Genomic DNA, 19,801 nt, shown 5'->3' on the forward strand with positions numbered 1-19,801 from the left:
TTGTGCCTGCATTTGTAAGTAGAGATGATTTCACACCTCCAAGGCTGAGGTATAAAAGCAAAATTTTGTAAACCTAAAGGAAGACTTATCATTAATCAAAAGTTGAGTTTTTGAGCGCAGTGACTGTGTCTGAGAGAGTGAGAGAGAGAGAGAGTCTTATCCTCTTGCTACGCGAGCTACGGAGCCGCAATTGGAGAAGTGACACCACCATTGTGTTAGCAACGGCGAGAGCTACGCACCGATACCAAGCGTGCGCGCATTCAACTTCTACACGAGGTGAGCTCCCATGAGCTTCTTTGTGAAATTTCTTTTGATCTGTGTGTCGGAATTCAGCGTGCTATATATCGATAGAACCACAACGAGTAGAACTACACATTAGAACCATCGAAGTCGAGATTCGGTGACGTGTAATTTTCGGCCTGTCTTCATACGCGATTACTGCACGAAGTGTTTGCAGGTTGAGATTAGAGTGTAAATTCATAGGGTACTGTTCTTACGTGGTGTATAGACTCCCCTTTGAGTTTGAGGCTGATTCGATGACTTTTGATCATGTTTCGGATAGCATTTTCTCATAGGACGGATTTCAGTCATTTGCGTTTTTAGAACTTAGATTTGATTTCCATGGTAGTGATTGTCTCTAGAAGGTCGAGTAGGTGATTGACACCCATCTATTTGTTTCCATGCGCCTGTGGGTCAAGCTCCGTCCTCGTATGACATTCTTGTTTGTTGGTTGAGTTCTCGCTATTATAGCATCCGCTAGCGGCGTAACCGCCCAACACTTACCCTCCTTAACAATGTCAACAAAGATGCTGTACAGTGGGTTTTGCAACAGATCCTCAATACCAATTCTTCAAACCTAATTGAGAATATGATAATAACTACACCCTTCTCTATGGCATGCTTTGAAAATTGCAGGTGCAATGCAGCTTATTGATGCATAGTAGGAGTAAAAGGAGTAAATTCATAGCGGGTCGGGACACCAATTTTGACAAGGGGAACAATGTCGGGACAACAATGTCCTTTGATTTGACCACGCACTATGGCTATTGCTTCATAACCTACCCACCTTCTTCCTGACATCCTATCTCAAAAAATCAGCAATTGGCTTCCTCATCTGGTGGCCAAGGAGGCACAAGAGGTAATCAAGGTACTTTTACTGCACTTTCTCTACAAATAAAAACTACAACAGGCGGTCACCCGCTTGGTGCTCTTTGGTCAAGCCCTGCCCTCTTTTGATTCTTCATCAAAAGTCGAGGCATTCATCTTGGCTGCCGTTCAGCCCACTAAGGGAGCCCATGACAACGAGGCACACAAAGGGGCCCTGGAGATCATACACCTCCCAGTCGGGGATGAGGGCGCCATGGCACACCTCAACATTTTGTAGCTTCTACCCCGGGATCTTGATGGAGGCGGGCATCGCCCGTGGACTCATCCTCTAGGAGCCGATCCCCACACCCCCCTCCTTCCTTCTCATATGTCCTCACCCAGCCCTTTATAAAACCCATCCCCCGCACCAAATCTGCTTTTAACCCCACATGTATAGAAAGCACTAAATCCTTACTCTATGATTAATTGCAGGTAGCTCGTGACCTACATGGACACCTTTGTCTCACCCCCCAAAACAAGAAAACCGGGCTTTTGATGTTGATTCATTTTGTAAACCCCTTTTTGTATTTAAGGAATGCAGCAAGCTTTTTTAAGCTCTTTTTCTTTGGTCTTGGAATCATAACCACTCCTCTCTAGGACGAGTGTGTGTTTACTTGGAGTTTTGATCCTCCCCTAAAAGTAACACTATGTAATGGCAAAGAGGTATTCACCTAAAAAAATTTCTTTTACCTCTAATTGTAATAATTCCACTTGGATGGGATGGAACATGTCATCACTACCAAACTAGATGATTTCTTAAGTTGGGAATTAATACATTTATGCCAACAAATGGCCTTGGGCATATTCTTACAAAGCCCCCTAATTTTATTTTGGCCTATCAAGAGTTGCAAAGGGTACTTATAGCACTCATAGAGAAGGATTGCTTAATTTTACCACCAAACTTGAACACTTCTCTACTAACTTCCCCCTTCTTAGCCTATTGTGAGCACCATTTACCAACAACGAAGGTGCATCAAACACACCCAATATTGGACTCGGAGATAGGGGAAGTGCACAAAAACTTATTCATTACATGCATAGACAAGATTCCCAATAACATAGCCCTTGTATAGAAGACCCTTGTATCTCAAGAGGCCAACAAACGATTGGAAGGAGATGATTTCTCCCTTTGGCTACAAGACATGGTAGAAGTAACCCAGACCCTTTCCCACCTTTTAGAGAACATAATTCCACCTCTAAACCCAACACTACCTTAACTCACAACCATTTACAAGAAATATAAGCAAGCATTCTAATGGATCACATGTGGATCCACTTGTTGCTACTCGGAAGCATCCCTTCTTATGGCTTGTTTACTCAAAACAAGCATACTAGCTCTCAACTCTGGTGATGTTAAGAGATGTTATGAAAAAGTCCCATATAGAGGAGAGCATGGACTTATCTTGCTAAAGTAAACTCATCAGGTAGGTGTTTTCCATAGCACAAGGAGAATTCATATCTTTTAGGTGATCTCCTTCTCAATGTGTTGAAGGCACTTGGTCCTCCTATAGAGATAAAAGTAGGATTTCCTTCAATATTGATGAAGTTATTATTCTCAACACATGGCTAATTAGCATTGAGCAATGTATTTATTCAATTCCAAGGAAAGGTTTACAAGCAGACTAACGACATCCCTATGGGATTGGCGTGATCTCCCCTCTGGTTCAACCTGTACCTTCATGCCTTGGAATACAATAACATCAACAACACATTAACTTAACAAAACCCAAAGAATGTGCTTGCCAAACTTGGCACTCCGTATAGATACTTTGATGACATTTTTTTGATTGACTCAAGTGATCTAGCATACTTCATTGAGAAACATAGGATCGACCCACCTTGCCTAAAAATTGGAGCCTCAACATGCACAAGCACAAGCACCAAATTTCTCACTCTCTCCCTTAGTATTTGCAATGGTACACTTTGCAAAATATTGGCACAAAAGGATTCTTTAGAGAATTGCTCGCCTATTCGATACTTAAAAAGATCGAGCAACCAACCATTTGAATGGGCACACAAGGTATTCATAGAACAAATCAAGCCCATCCTTTTTTGTAACACCCTACCCCCACTGATGTAGCCTCAGATATCAAGATGCTTGTTAATGCTTTTTGCCTTAATGGGTTTGAAATAGCAAAGCTTTGGAGACACCTGAGGAACTCCTTAAAGAGGTTGTCAGCTATACTATCTACGTGCAACCTAATAAAAGTATTAGACCTGGTAAAAATTGGAGGGCACTAGGACCCCATTGAGGGACTAGTGCCCCCAATAGGGAGATATACCACTCAGGCCTACTATTGGTGGTTGAGGGTCTCTCTCTTACCCCCTTTTTTAAAATCAAAGGTAAGCACATAGATCCATGGGGCCATACCTCATGGACCCCTCCCTAAAAAATTGAAAAGAAACCACCCAAGAAGAACCGTGGACCCTTGGAATCTTGGGGGTTTTCCCAGTCTCCTACTCCTCTCCTAAGGTAACTAACTAGAAAAACGAGAGGGAAACTGAAGAGTCATGGGGGAAAAAGGTCCCCTCACTTGGGACACATACTACACTCCAAGAAGGTGACACTACCACACATACACAAGACCTACCTCTCCATGGAGTCTTCCTCACATGTCTAAGAAATTTTCATATGTTTTATTATTAAGTGGACATCTATAACATGTAAGAGACCTCTATGACACCTGCCTTCCACCATTGGGCTAACATCTTGTTGTTTTATGGTGATGGTGCTGGTAATAGTGGTTTCTTTTACTTAATCATCTAACAAGTGGAGGCTCAACCCCAAGCTACTCTACACACTTCTAACTGAGTCCCATTCCCATTTTTAATAATTTTGTAATTTGCAAAGCTTTAATAAATACAAGCATGGCTGTGGGTGTTCAAAAAAGATGGGTCTTTACTTCTTATTATTGTTATTTGCTGAGAATGTTTGAAGGTCTTTGGGGCCAATTGGATAACCTTCTCTCTCTCTCTCTCTCTCTCTCTCTCTCTCTCTCTCTCTCTCTCTCGTTGAGATTGAGGCTTGCTATGGTTCCATCTCACACTTCATCAAACGCAAAAATGGAGATTATTGAGCACAATGCGGAGCAGATGGTGGAGGAAGGAGTTCATGATGGGGCACATGGTAAATGTATGGTTCATACACACATGTACATAAAGAGAAAGGCTTGATTGAAGGAGGATGAAATTATTGCAGTGAGGAGGTATGAAGCATAGGCCAAAAGTGAGTATATGAAGCAATGCCACACAATAAAGCAAGTGCATCCCAACATCAACATTGGAGCAAAAGAATCTCATAGAGAGGATGTCGATGTACGCACAAAGGAAGATAAGAAGCACCATACTATTCACAATATTGCTCAACGCATCCCCTAAGAGAATTATGTAATTATGTAAAAGAAGATAGGAATGCAATCATGTAGGTTGTCTTAAGTGATGTGTGCATCTCGCAATGCTGTGAAGATTTAGAATCTCTTCACTCACACAACCTTATTTCTACACTCAAAGTTGTTGGAGTTTTGGCATCTCAAGTGAACTTCCCAATGTGATCCCATTATTTAGTTTGGCTTTTAGGTATTTATTTTACTTATTGTCAATTCTGGGTAGGGCAATTTATTGAGGTTTCTATATATGCAACATTCAGCCCCCATTGTATTCACAATTTATTCATTGCCAAGTTTGGTTGGTTTAGGAGTCTCTCTCTCTCTCTCTCTCTCTCTCTCTCTCTCTCTCTCTCTCTCTCTCGATTTCTCCCCTTGGTCTCTACACTTTTGCATCGTCAAGTTTGACATGGCATCAACGCGGCATGATCTGTGACCTTGGGCAAGCAAGGCGGCCTGGAGAAGAAGAGCTCATGAAGTCTACCTCTTGCTAGCGGTGCTCCTCTACTCGTACCTCATCGGAAAATGTTTCAGAATGCTGGCATTTTTGGCTCGTTTACCTCCGTCCATTCTCTGCTATGGTGCTGTAAAATGCTTCCTTGCAGGAATTATTGGCGTCTTGGTTGTGAGCCACAACGGCAAACGATAAACAATGCCATCGAGAGCGCCCTGTAAGAAGTTCCACATCATCTTAGAAAGATGCAAGCCCTGTAAGAAGTTCCACATCATCTTAGAAAGAGAAATGAAAATTTTAGATAGTATATTTTACGTGATGCTTTTTTGTACCAACAAACAGCCAAAATGACATTCATTGTTTGGTAGCCGCCATCTTCTTTTCTTGTCCTTTGTACTCTTGTCAAGAATCTAAATAATCGTATGACTAATGATTTGAAACACCAATTTTCAATCGTTCCCTCCAAAAACATAAGCTACAAAAACTCTATCAACTCTAAAGATGGGACTACCGTGATTTCAAGCGTGAGCTTCCATGCCTTCGCTGCCAGAAATTGAGATATTTTGTTAGTCATTGGAATGCACAACACTTCTTTTCTTGATGAAAACATCAATTTGAACTTGCAATCCGTAGCCCCTTCATCTTCAACACTTACCTAAAGAAAGAACACACATCTGTCTGGTAAATATCTGGACGATCAAGGCAAAGAGGACAAAGACCCCCCCCAGATACCCAACAAAGATAGTATGATAAGTGCAATATGAACCCCCAAAGCCCAATAAGAAATGTGGAGGGAACTTAGAGACAAGATAATGTGCTAGATGTCTACTGCTAGGGAGCGCTGGAGTGTAGACAAACACTTGCCAATGACAAACACGACACAAGCACAAGTATGGTGATGATTGATAACAAAATGATGTAGAGAATGCTTACAAACCGGCACAATGGGAATAGGCACAAATTTGTGTTTGCATTATGATATATGAGCGCAAGTCGCTTTTACAAATGATTGCTTTTTTTTAATATTAAGATGGAGCAAGAGAGACAAAACTTAGCTCGAAGCCGCTGCATCGAAGGTCAAAACTTGATGGTGATGCTCAGAGGGATTCTCACGACCCTCGAGGGTTGAATTTTACAAAGCTTCGATATTTTTACAAACTTTAATGGAAGTTTACTATAAGAGTGGCTATATGAAAGTGAAAGTGTGTGAAGCGTGAAAATAGCTAGAGACAGGAAATCTTCGCTTTGATATTGTCGTCGCACCGGCGCTTTTGAGGTTTGGTGGTAGTACCAGCTTCGATGTTCGCCTTTGTAGTGACACTTGAAATCAACAAGCAAATTAAGAATAAGCAGGAGAGCACCTCTCACCATTTGACGGTGAGCCACTCTCTCCCCTTCAGTTTGAGTGCAACCTCGCTATCTCTCTCACTCTCGCTTTCTGCTTTAATGCACTCTCTGAACTTCTCTCTCTTCCTCTTGGAATCGGCACTAAGAGAACCTCTCTCTCTCTCTCTCTCTCTCTCTCTCTCTCTCTCTCTCTCTCTCTCTCTCTCTCTCTCTCTCTCTCGTTTGTGCTCGAGGCAAAGTCCTCTTTGTCTCTTCTAATCTCTCTTTTTCTCTCTTTCGAGCCCGCACGGAGAGGCTCAGTCTCTCTCTTTATTTTTCCAATGGGGACCGTCCCTTAAAGGGGCTTAATGAATCAACTTGATTCTCTTTAAAGTTAAGGGAGGCTCTCTCTTGTTTTGATTCACAACAGGGCCAACAGAGAATTACTCTCTCTCTCTCTCTCTCTCTCTCTCTCGCTATCATACCCAAGTGGAGTAGCCCTCCTCCCCCATTATATTTTACATATACGACACCTCTCTCTCTCTCTCTCTCTCTCTCTCTCTCTCTCTCTCTCTCATGCCCAATAGGTGGCAAAAAAACACTCTTTTTTTTGCAATTGCTTTTTTTTTTGCACGTTCCATTTTAAAATTATTTTCTCTCTCTCTCTCTCTCTCTCTCTCTCTCTCTCTAGCTCAAAGACTAGATAGGTTCTCCACAAAGGTCTACCTCCAAGATATTCCCCTTAAAACAAGTCCATTGGACCCCATAATAATTGGCTGGGTCATTTACTTTTATTTAAAACCAAGATACAATTTAAAACTATCTCGAGATAATTTCCTCGCATAAATATTAAAAATATTTTTTTTCATCTGTATAAATCCAAAAAACGGCTTTAATGAAAAAATGAAAACAATGAAAAAAAACACTATAATCAAACTTGATCACTCCCATTCTCTCTTTGTCTCTCTTTTGGGTTCTCTTCCTATGATCAAGAATACTAGGTAGTTTTTAAAAAAATCCCTTGAGTTCTCTCACACTTACTATCTCACCTAATAAATAACATCTGAACAGATAAAAAACCATTCCCCAAAAATGTTTTACTCCGTCTATAAACCCTTGGAATGGTTAAAACTTAGGAATATGGATGGTTTTTATCTCAAGTTTAACTCTCCTCGTCGACAAGTTTTTTTAAAAAAGGACTCTTGGGATGATATCCTATGACGTTTAAAACTCTTGTCTTCTTCTTCTCTCGTTCTCTCTCTCTCTCTCTCTCTCTCTCTCTCTCTCTCAAAGTAGGGACTTGCAACTTTTTCAAACCTACCTGGGCTTCCCCTATCTCGTTCGCTTATCTCCCCACCAAATACAATTCGGTGCCAACCACAGCCAATTAATACAATTACTCAAGATAATCTATTAATAGCATTGGGCGATACTATAAGAAAGCTACAACGCTCTCTATGAAACGTACCCAAGAGCACAACATAAGAGTGTTTTTGATGTTGTGTTGCATAGAAGTTTTCATACAATGTAAAGATTTGAATGTAGTCTTTTAAAATATCAATATCGTAAAGGCTAAACCTCTAATTGACTTTTATACGATGCTGCTTCATCAGCTTCATCAGTTTATACTATGTCCATATTTCGAGGTCTTTACTACTAATAGCCTTATTTTAGAATACACTATGGTTTATATTAACAAATTCGGATGAAAAATACGATCCACAAACATGACTTAAGTACAAGCATATGATATGACTAAAATAATCATTGACCATAGAAAAAAAGTAAATACAGATGTACAAGTTCTGGTCAGGCTTGCTCGACGGTCTCAGTTGTGTTTAAAAAAAAACCAAGACGTTGACACACGGTAGCGTTTTTGATAGAACAAAAGTGAAAAAACACATGGATAAATAAAAATCATGATTGTATAAAAAAATCCTCGTGGTGAGGTAGCCAGATATGGCTCAAAAGATGGTTTTATTTTTTACAAAACAGTCAAAAAACAGAGGAAACTCTCGCAAAATTTTCAAAAAATCTAGGAAACCTTTGATTTTTCTTACATACGTTAAAAATTTATTCTTAAAGCTGGTACTTACCATAAAAAAAGGAAAAACAAAAAGCAATGCTCCTTCTAGTTTGTTGCCCTAGTTAGGGAAGTTGATAGGATCTTCAACTACCTCCCCCCTCCCTTTTATCATGAAACTGATTGTACTTATTATGTGAAGGACAATACATGTACTCTGCTCCTAGAGCATAAGCTTTCCTTGGAGGTGGTTAAGTACTTACCCATTGGAAAACTTTGATCGTCAGCCATAAGGGATTTCCCATAAGGATGTGGGCCAGGGTTTCTCAACAAACCAAAAGTCCCCAAAAAACCAGACCATACCATTGCAGGAAGAAAACCACTATGAAAAGGATTACGCCAAAGCGGAAAGCAAAAGACCCTCCTCCTAACATATACAAGGAGAGTGAGGGGGTCTAGGGCTATGGGACAACAATAACAAGCAGAATGGGTTGTTTGGATACCTGTCATCCCAACAAGGTTGTCCAAGTTCTAATTGGATTGTTTTTTTGGATGGTGGCAGGTATAAACCTATTCTATGGAGATCGTTCAGTCTCCTGTCAGAAATGAATGTACCAAAATAATTCCACTTTATATAAAAAATGTGTTCCCACAAGCACCTCAAGCATCTTAATCCAGCAAGCACGACAAGCACCTCAAGCACCTTAGTCATCAAGCACGACAAGCACCTCAAGCTTAGGTAGGGTTCCCACCTCAAGCTCGCCCCTAGCTGTTAAAGGACTTTTAACACGGACCTTTGGAGTTATTCAATGAAGCTAACCCTAAGGTCTTTAAGCTCCATTGAATAGCCTTGCTCTGTGGTGGCAGATCATCTCTCTTTTGGACCCGTTTACCATTGGCCAGTGTTGAGATAGACCCATAAGCACATGTCTATATTCTAACCCTTGTTCCCATTTATCCTCCCACATTAAATGATCAGTTTAATATGAGAAAATCATTTGGCTGGTTAGATATTAGATTTTAGGACATTGATTACGAAAGAAAATTTGCCCACCTCGTTTTTTTTTTGGAAATCTTTGTTTGCATCATGAAGTACTTGAGACTTTGGTGGTCTATTCGTAAAATGAATGCAGTCCCCAATAAATAGTGCTTCCATGTGTCTAGGGCATGTAGAAAAGCTAAAATCTCTTTCTCATAAATTCCCAAGACTCGTTCATCTGTATTGAGCCTTCAGCTCTCATATGCTATGGCATGCCCTTCTTAAAGCAAGATTTCTCCAAGGCAATCACCACAAGCATCACATTGGACCTCAAATGGCTTTAAGAGATCCGGAAGCATGAGGAGTGCTTGGGAGGTAAGCTTCTCTTTGAGCTTTTCAAAAGAATTTTTCTCCTTAGCAGTCCATAAATATTTAACGTTCTTCTTTGTTAAGTCATGTAATGGTCTAGCTATTTGAGAAAATTTTGCTATGAAGCGTCTATAGTATGCACACATACCAATAAAGCTTCTTAGCTCATGTAGATTCCTTGGATTAGGCCATGCTTTTATTACCTCTAACTTTGATGGATGCACACGGATACCATTTTGAGAGATAATATGACCTAAGTATTGAATCTCTTGAAGGAAAAAATCACTTTTCTTTTGGTTGAGAAAAAGCTTGTTCTCCCTCAATGCTTGAAAAATCACTTGGAGATGTTTTTTTTTCCTCCAAGGACTTGGAGTAGATGATGATATCATCAAAGAACAATGAAATTGCAGTAGGGTCTAAAGATTTTCTCCATTAGACGATTGAATGTGGCTGATGCATTTGTCAAGCCAAAAGGCATGACTAGATATTCATAAAGAGAAAATGTTGTACAAAACACGGTCTTTTGAATATCTTCATTCACTATCCTTATTTGATGATAGCCACTTTTAAGGTCAATCCTACTGAAGTAGGTAGAGCCTTGTAGCTTATCAAACAGATCTTCTACCCAAGGCACAAGAAATCTGTTTTTGATAGTGATATGGTTTAGTGCTCGAAAGTCCAAACACATACGGTATGTACCATCTTTCTTTTGCACTAAAAGGACTAGAGAACAAAAGGGAGAGGAGCTAGGCCTCACCATCCCTTTGTCCATCAATTATTGTACTTGCCTCATGATGCATGGTTTTTAGGACCCCTTCTGAAGATGCAATAAAGGCACAGTCAGTTGTTGGGGAGATGAGGATACTCTAGTCCAAGGGATCTCGAAAGAGAAGAAAAATCTACTTCACAAGCACCAAAGAGTAAAAAGTGCCATGGACAGAAGATACGTGGGAACGAGCTCTTATGCATGCCTACAACCTATATCTTACAGAATAGCCCATTCTAGGTGTGAATTTCTAGTGAAATTTACACGAGGATGTTCGTGTGGACTCACAGCATAGCATACTCCGTTTTCACTTTTTTACCGACAGTAAATATTTTTTATCACAGTAAATATTTTTTACCTACAGTAAATATTTTTCACCTACATGGTAAATACAAATCACTTTTTACCTACAGTAACTTTTTTTACCCATGGTAAATATTTTTTACTGCACCATAAGTATTTGGTAGGTAACAGTTCACCGTTACTAGAAGCAGTGATTGGGCATCAACAATGCAGTTATAGGAGGAGAAAAGGAGAAAATCTTATGGTAAAGGTGAGTCAACAGGGATAAAGACTTTTGAGTTGAAAAGAGACATGCTGATTTTTTCAAAGAACACATGTCAAAAGAAGCCATGGTTGAGGATTTTTTGAGAATTTGATATTCAGGAGGACCCAGCAGGTCCCCCCTTGACATGTGCAGAACCTCCAGTTTCAACAGCCACCTACCTGCTCTTAAATGCTGGTCAAGGCCTTATCCCCCTGTGTCACAATCAGAAAAATCAGCATTTACCCTCCCCTCTCATATCACTCTAGAGAATATCTTGATGGTGACATATTAGGTGACCTCAATCTGTTGACCACCCTAAGCAAAAAGTAACCCCAATCAGTGGATTTAAGCATGTTTATCCCTAATCCTAAACCCTCTCAGAAACCTATATAAGGAGGCCTTCTCTCACTCAAAACAACACTTCACCCACTTCACCAAGCAACGAAGCTATGACGACATTGCTCACAACGAGGAGCTATGGATGGAGCTCTACTCTCTCTCCCTCTCTCTCTCTCCCTCTAGTATGCTATATTACTAGCCCTAAAACATAAATAAGGAGTCTTCTCTCATGCTCCATGGCCACCATCCTCGCCATCATTCTCTAAGGTATTGATGTGTTGCTAGTAGGATCATACCTACTTGCTCGGTTGATTGTTTTTGACAAGGGATTATGCCATCCTTGGCTTGCTTCTCTATATCCTTGTTATGTATGATCAGATGCCGTTGTATTGTTAAGCTGATGTCTTGTGTATATATATGCTACATAAGGTCCCTAAGCTTCGTTTCTATGTGTTTTGCCATATGTTTTGATGCCATCATAATGCCAGAAGTCTCACTTGCCTATGTGCAATATGTGTGAGGTCCCTAAACCTCTTAATTTAGGGTGGTGCCCCCTTTGTTTTGTTCTTTGCTTGTTTGCATGAGGCGTGGTTTGTGGAGTGTGCACGAGTACAGAGGCCACCCGATTGCACTGCTCTTTTTCCCGCTATCATTTTGGTGCCCCCACTGAGGAGGGCTACACAGACCTTTAGTCCACAAGCAATGAAGATGTGCAATCTACAACATGGACGAATGGCATGAGGATTTTGCAAATCGGAGAACAGAAGAGGAGGAGGCTTTAGAGGCCTTAAAAGCTTTCATCGAGGTCTTGTTACCAGGTTGCACTGTCATTGAAATTCAAGAAGTAAGTTCTTCTACATGCCTTGTTCGTGATCGTCGCCAACGAAGGAGAGTGAGAAGAAGAGTTTGATATACCTCTCCTCTCAACCTATGAGTGCTCCTGAAACCTCCAACGCACACGAGCTTGAAATATTCTACATCAACATACACGAAGGTACTATGACACACATTAAGGGAAGAGAAAGCATCACCAGACCTCTCTTTCCTGAGGAGCCGACAAAGAGGAGGAAGATCACCTCTACACCTAAGTGGCCCAAGGCCGCAGCGCGTGCTCAAGCGTAAGGTAACATTTGGCTTAATCTCATTAATAAGGGATTACATGACCACTACAGGCAAGAAAAAGGCTAGTGAGCAACCAACTTCAATCTCCAACTTGCAACCACGACTCTCACCCCTAAATCCTCCTGAAGCAAAGAGGCGAAGGCTTGCCTATAAGATTGCCGCCCGTCTGCGAGTGCTCCTAGTGCACTTTGTGAATCCAGACACCACCAATCCCAAGCCAACCTACTGTCCGCGTGAAGATCACTTTGGATATTGTCCAAAGTGCTTTGGAGACCGGGTGAAAAGCCTCCCTGCCCTACCTTTGCTGCTAATTTTCAAGAAGTTATCTCAATCTAAGGAAACTATCTCAGTTGATGACGTGCTGCACATTAATGGTGTCACTTTCATTCGTCATGCTGATTATGGTAATAGCATCCAATTGTTGCTTGCTAAAAGGCTCAGCATTGTACAAAGTGTTGCCATCACGCCTTACGTCTTCACAGATGCATCAGGAAGAGTCGAAGTGATCTGAGGTGCTGACCTTCTGTGGCTGATCAGGCTCATTGGTCCCAAGGTGGTGCAACTAAGCTAGGCTCTTGTGTGTAAGTATGGATGCCAATAATGAGAATGATGATCCCCGCATGTTTCCTTTCCATTTTGTGCGTCATATCCGTGTGAATATTTGTATTGATAGAAAAATCTTTTATCAGCAAAGAATAGCCCTATTGTTTGGAGCCGAGAGACTTGGGGAAATCTTGCACTCTCCTCATCCTGTCATTCTACCCTTACTAGACTATTACCATTCCTTTGATGTGTCGATCTTCATCCTATTTTGAGCTATGTTTTGCTAAAGATCCAAATTGTAATTACCATACTCTATTTTAAAATAAATTGGAGCTGTTTGTGTAATTGTTTACTCTCTCACTTATGGCCTTCCCTAATTTTTATGGTAAGCCTGGGGAGGTTGCTCCAGACTTTTTGGATAATTTGGAAATGGCCTTTCTGGTATCGGGAGGGGATGACGAAGCTACTAAGTTAAGGGCCTTTCCTTTGGTCTTGAGGGAAGGTGCAAAATTATGGTATCAAACTTTGGCACCTGAAGAAAGAAGAGACTGGGAGTCCTTAAAGATGGCCTTCATCGAAGAATTTCACCGCCATGAGCCTCCAGAGGAGATATGGAGACAGCTCTTAGAGCTACGCCAAACATCACCCAATGACTATAGAAGCTATGAAGGAAAGTTTTCCAACCTGTGGGAGAAATGGTGTGCATCACTAGGTGAAGGAGAAAGGGTGCCAGAATGCCTAAAGAAGGATTGTTTCCTGGCAGGGCTTTACCCCATCCTTCGAGAAAAGGTAAAAGGTAAATTCCCAGATACCTTTGATAAAGCTATGACTTATGCAAGGGAGAAGGATAGGAAGTTAAAATTCCAACCTCAACTACAAGGGGGAATGGAGCCTCCACCGCTAGCTCAACCTACGGCAAGGGTAGTAGCAGGGACAGGAGCAACAGACCAAGAGTCCTCTCAACAAGAATTACTTCAACAAATCACCAATCAACTAGAGAGCCTGTCCATCAATCTGGTTCAAGGTGTAAGGGCTCCCCAGCCAGGAAATGAACGAAATAGACAAGAAGGACAAAGGCAAGCACGTGAGTACATTTGCTACAACTGTGGAGAGGTAGGTCACGGCATGTATTATTGCCCCCATCCACGACGCTATCAAGGAAATGGTAATCAAAGACGGCCTCCTCGCCAGCAAGTCACTCCTCCTCGAGCTAGGCCACTAAATGGACAAAATGCACACGTGGCTCCACCAATCCAAATATTGAGACCCCCTCCTCCACCACCACAAGCACCAACAGAGATCCCTCCACTACCATCGGGAGGGGAGGACAGGACTGTCTCTGTCATAAGTCTTGACAATGGTATGGATAAAGGGAAAGAAAAAATGGAGGAAGCTGTTGCCATGCCAATAAAGAGAGTTAGGAGACAAAGAACTGATGAAATGGAAGCTTCAGAGCCGGATAAAGGGGATGAGGGTTCCTCCAAAGTGATAGGAGTCAAGAAAAGGAAGAGTAGGTCAAGGAGGCACATAGGAGTAGAAGACTTTCCACTTGGGGTAGGATCCATACCTTACGACCTGGTAGCATATGTGAGTAAGCAAGGACCAAAGATTTCATGGCAGCAACTCCTCCACCTTTCCCCAAAGATGCGTAGAACCTGGTCTGAGATGGTCAGCACCAGGAGGGCTAAGGCAAAGTCAGTTGGGTCTATTAGTGCAAGATGCATGAAGGATATCCAATGTGTACGTAGATGGTGGAGCCGAGATTTGTGTTATGACAGAGAAATTAATGCACAGGTTGGGTTTGGAAGTAAACGAGCAAACTTCCTTACAAGCTAAGATGGCAAATAATGTAAGGGTGGCTTGTGTGGGAAAGGTTAATGGAGTGAAGGTTTCAGCTTTTGGTGTTGCAATCTCAATTGATGCTTATGTGATCCCAACTAAGGGGGAGGGCTATCCGCTAATCCTTGGAAGACCTTGGATTATGGCTATGAAAGCTAGGCAGGATTGGGAGACAGGTTCCCTTGAGTTGCGACCAAATCATAAGGTAGGTGGCAAGCAACAAAAAATTGTGTATGACATGAAGCAGGGTAGACAACAAGACCTAGAGATGGAGACTTCTATGGATGAATGGAGCACAAGCAGCTGCTCTTCATCTGAGGATGAGTCATCTGAGGAGGATGCTAGCTCTTTGGAAGTCATGGGTATAATACTGCGAAACCCAGAAGGAGAAGGTGGTCAAGACTCTCTAAACAAGGAAGAAGCCACAGGCTTAGAGGAGATGCTAGCTAAGGACCTACTAGAAGAAGAGAGAGAACCCTATTTGTAGGTACTAAAGAAGCATGCTGGCCTCTTTATAACTGATTACGAGCACATTAAAGGAGTGACGGTAACCCAACACCATATCCAATTAAAGGAAGGTGCCAAATCAGTGGTGCAAAGGCTAAGGAGATTAGGGCTAGTGCAACAAGATGCACTCTTAAAAGAAGTAAAAAGATTACTCAAGGCAGGATTTATCTACCCAGTGGAAGATTCTGAGTGGGTGTCTCCAGTTGTGGTAGCACCAAAGAAAAATGGGAAGTGGAGGGTATGTGTGGATTACAAGCCTCTAAACGCAGCCATAAAAAGGGACCATTTTCCTTTGCCTTTTCAAGATGAAATACTAAATGAAGTGGCTGGTCATGAAAGGTACACAGTGTGTGATGGGTACTCAGGCTACTTCCAAATCAGAATTGCAGATGAAGACCAAAGAAAGACTACCTTCATAACACCTTGGGGGTGTTTTGCTTATAGAGTTATGCCTTTTGGTTTAACTAATGCCCCAGCTACTTTCCAGAGGTTTATGAACTTGGTGTTTCAACCTTACTTTGGTAAGTCCATACGAGTCTTCATTGATGATTTTCGCATTTACAGCTCTAGGGAAGTACATCTGTCCAAGGTTGATGAAGGTTTCACCTGTCTGGCCCAATTGGGTGGGCAATTGAATAAAGACAAGTGCCACATAGGTGAGAGCAAGGTCACTCTACTAGGCCATGTTGTGTCTCAAGATGGTATTGAGGTTGACCCTGAAAAGGTAAAGACATTGTTAGCTTTACCTACTCCTTCAAACGTGAAGCAACTAGTCTCCTTCATTCAAAAGGTTCGCTACATGGGACGATTCATACATCTCCTTTCTCAGGCAATCTATCCTTTGCAGCAGCTCACTAAACACACTACATTGACATGGAGTAAGGAGGGTGAAAGGTGCTTTCAAGAAGTTTAAACCATTTTGAGCTCATTGCCTGTCGTCCTACAACCCACATGGGGTGAATTATTCTATGTAAATCCTAGTGTAGGTCCAGAAGCTCTAGGAGCTGTCTTGATGCAAAAAGACCCAAAGACATCTCTCATGAGACCACTCTACTTCTCTAGTAGAGTGATGACAGCTGCTGAAAAGGGTTTCAGCGCAACTGAGCAATTTGTGCTAGCTCTTAAGTTTGCAGTGGAGAAGTTTCGGGCTTACTTACTTCCGAGACAATTTGTGGTGATCACAACTGAGGAGGTTTTTCCATATGCCCTACAACACATGGAATTGTCTCAAAGAATAGCAAAGTGGGTGGTGCAAATTCAAGAGTTTGACTACACACTACAAGTAGAGGATTCCACCCGTGCTTGTTTGGCAGATGTCCTCACACAAAGGTGTTATGAGAAGGCCAAGAAAGAGGCACCTAGTAAGGTACCGCCTATCCCGGAGCTTGAAGTTCTACTGGGAGCACACAATCTATATTTTGATGGGGCTTACAAGAGGACCAAAGACAAGGCATCAACAGGCATAGTAATATTAGGTCCAGAGAAGGAGAAGATCTTTGCAAAAGGGTTTCATCTAAAAGAGGTTCATTCTAACAATGAGGCTGAGTACCATGCCCTTGTTTTAGGGTTGCAATGTTGTCTTTCTCAGGGCATCACAAAGCTAAATGTTTTTGGTGACTCCATGTTGATTGTTAAGCAAATGGTTGGTGTATGGGAATGTAAAAATGACAAATTGTCTGTTAAGATGAGGGAAGCAAAGGCCTTGTTGAAGGGTTTTATACCAGGGAAAGGAGGTGCTATCCTTGTGAAAATTCCTTTATACCAGGGAAAGGAGGAGCTGCATGATTTACTTTACTTGCTTGAGCATTGTGAAGCACCCTCTAGTATGAGTAAAAGTGAACGTAGGTGGTTGGCAAAAAAGGCTACCAACTATAGCTTAGTGAATGAGGACTTGTATTGTAGAGGGAAAGATGCTGTCTTAAGGAGAGTTCCTGCATCCCAAGAGATAAAGGATATTTTGTTTAGTTGTCATGAAGGTGTGTGTGGTGGCCACTTTGCACAAGAGATTACTAGCAGAAAGATTTTACAAGCAGGGTTCACGTGGCCACGCCTCCATCGAGATGTACAACATTGGTGCCGCACATGTGAGGTTTGCCAAAAAGCTGGACCAAGGCGTCTTACCCATGAAAATCAGCATCCAATCAAAACCTATGGGCCATTTGAAAAATGGGGGATAGATGCAATAGGGCCACTACCTTGCACTCAATCAGGGAAGGAATACATCATTATGGGGGTGGAGTACATGACCAGATGGGCAGAAGCTCGTCCCACAAAGCGCATCACAGCCAAGGACGTGAGTGATTTCATTTTTGAATGCATTTGTTGCCGTTTTGGCACACCTTTGGAGATTCTCTCGGATAGGGGACCGGGATTTCGAGCTGATTTAGTCGGGCAATTGATGAGTAAGTTAAAAATCAAGCGTAGGCACTCTACACCATACTACCCTCAGTGCAATGGTCTTGTGGAAAAGGTAAATGGCTTTATATGTAAAATCATCACTAAGCAAGTGCATTTACATCCTAAGGCATGGGACAAACACCTAGATGCAGCACTTTGGGCCTACAGAACATCCTTTAAAACATCCTTGGAGTATACACCTTTTCACTTGGTTTACGGGCAAGAGGCACTATTGCCTATAGGAGTGGAGCTAGCGAGCCTCCGAGTTCTAAAAGCACATCAAGAGGATAGTCAAGAGAAGCAGGTGGAAGGAAGAATCATCGATTTGGAGAGGTTAGGGCTAGATCGAGAGTCAGCAGTGAAGTACTATGCAGCCCAGGCAGAGAAGAAACGAAAGAAGTTCAATCGCAACCTTGTCAAGAAAGGTATCAAGGAAGGTTCTTTAGTGCTCAGATATGACAATCGCTTTGATCGCAGGAAGGATGGTAAGTTCTTGCTTAAGTGGGAAGGCCCTTTTGTAGTGATACAGAGGTTCTCAAATGGTAGTTACCAACTAGGTGACCTAGATGGTAAGGTACATCAGACCCCGGTAAATGGTTGGCGATTGAAGGCATACCAATGTCGTCTTTCACAGCCATATGCTGGTGAAATCAATGCTAAGGATGGTTCAGAGGAGAGCTCATCATATTCGAGCTCCAACTAAGGTAACAATCATGTACATAGTCGTTTCAAAAAAAGAGAAGACAAAAAAAAAAGAGAAGACAAAAAAAAGAAAAGAAAAAAAAAGGAAAAAAAGAGAAAAAAAGAGAATGCTACCAGTGAAAGCGGATATTGACAATGGATGGGGTATGGCTTTCAAGGGTCTAGGAGACCAGTTGTTAGTCATGGATGGATACAATTATTCATCAGAAAGGACTAAACAGGGTGCATCAGCCAAGAAAGTAGTAACATGGCAAATTCAATTGGTACCAGGTGGGTAAGTATTCAAGAGAACCCTATTGTAGCACAACCTACAGCTAGAGGCATCAAATACCTCTAGCTTAAGGGGGAGGGCTATATGATGCATGGTTTTTAGGACCCCTTCTGAAGATGCAATAAAGGCACAGTCATTTGTTGGGGACATGAGGATACTCTAGTCCAAGGGATCTCGAAAGAGAAGAAAAATCTACTTCACAAGCACCAAAGAGTAAAAAGTGCCATGGACAGAAGATACGTGGGAACGAGCTCTTATGCATGCCTACAACCTATATCTTACAGAATAGCCCATTCTAGGTGTGAATTTCTAGTGAAATTTACACGAGGATATTCGTGTGGACTCACAGCACAGCATACTCCATTTTCACTTTTTTACCGACAGTAAATATTTTTTACCACAGTAAATATTTTTTACCTACAGTAAATATTTCTCACCTACATGGTAAATACAAATCACTTTTTACCTACAGTAACTTTTTTTACCCATGGTAAATATTTTTTACTGCACCATAAGTATTTGGTAGGTAACAGTTCACCGTTACTAGAAGCAGTGATTGGGCATCAACAATGCAGTTACAGGAGGAGAAAAGGAGAAAATCTTATGGTAAAGGTGAGTCAACAAGGATAAAGACTTTTGAGTTGAAAAGAGACATGCTGATTTTTTCAAAGAACACATGTCAAAAGAAGCCATGGTTGAGGATTTTTTGAGAATTTGATATTCAGGAGGACCCAGCAGGTCCCCCCCTGACATGTGCAGAACCTCCAGTTTCAACAGCCACCTACCAGCCCCATGTGTCCCAATCAGAAAAATCAGCATTTACCCTCTCCTCTCACATCACTCTAGAGAATATCTTGATGGTGACATATCAGGTGACCTCAATCTGTTGACCACCCTAAGCAAAAAGTAACCCCAATCAGCGGATTTAAGCATGTTTATCCCTAATCCTAAACCCTCTCAGAAACCTATATAAGGAGGCCTTCTCTCACTCAAAACAACACTTCACCCACTTCACCAAGCAACGAGGCTATGACGACATTGCTCACAACGAGGAGCTATGGATGGAGCTCTACTCTCTCTCCCTCTCT

The sequence above is a fragment of the Adiantum capillus-veneris genome, chromosome 22 (assembly GCF_014529385.1).
Source record: "Adiantum capillus-veneris isolate H3 chromosome 22, ASM1452938v2, whole genome shotgun sequence".
NCBI lineage: Eukaryota > Viridiplantae > Streptophyta > Polypodiopsida > Polypodiales > Pteridaceae > Adiantum > Adiantum capillus-veneris.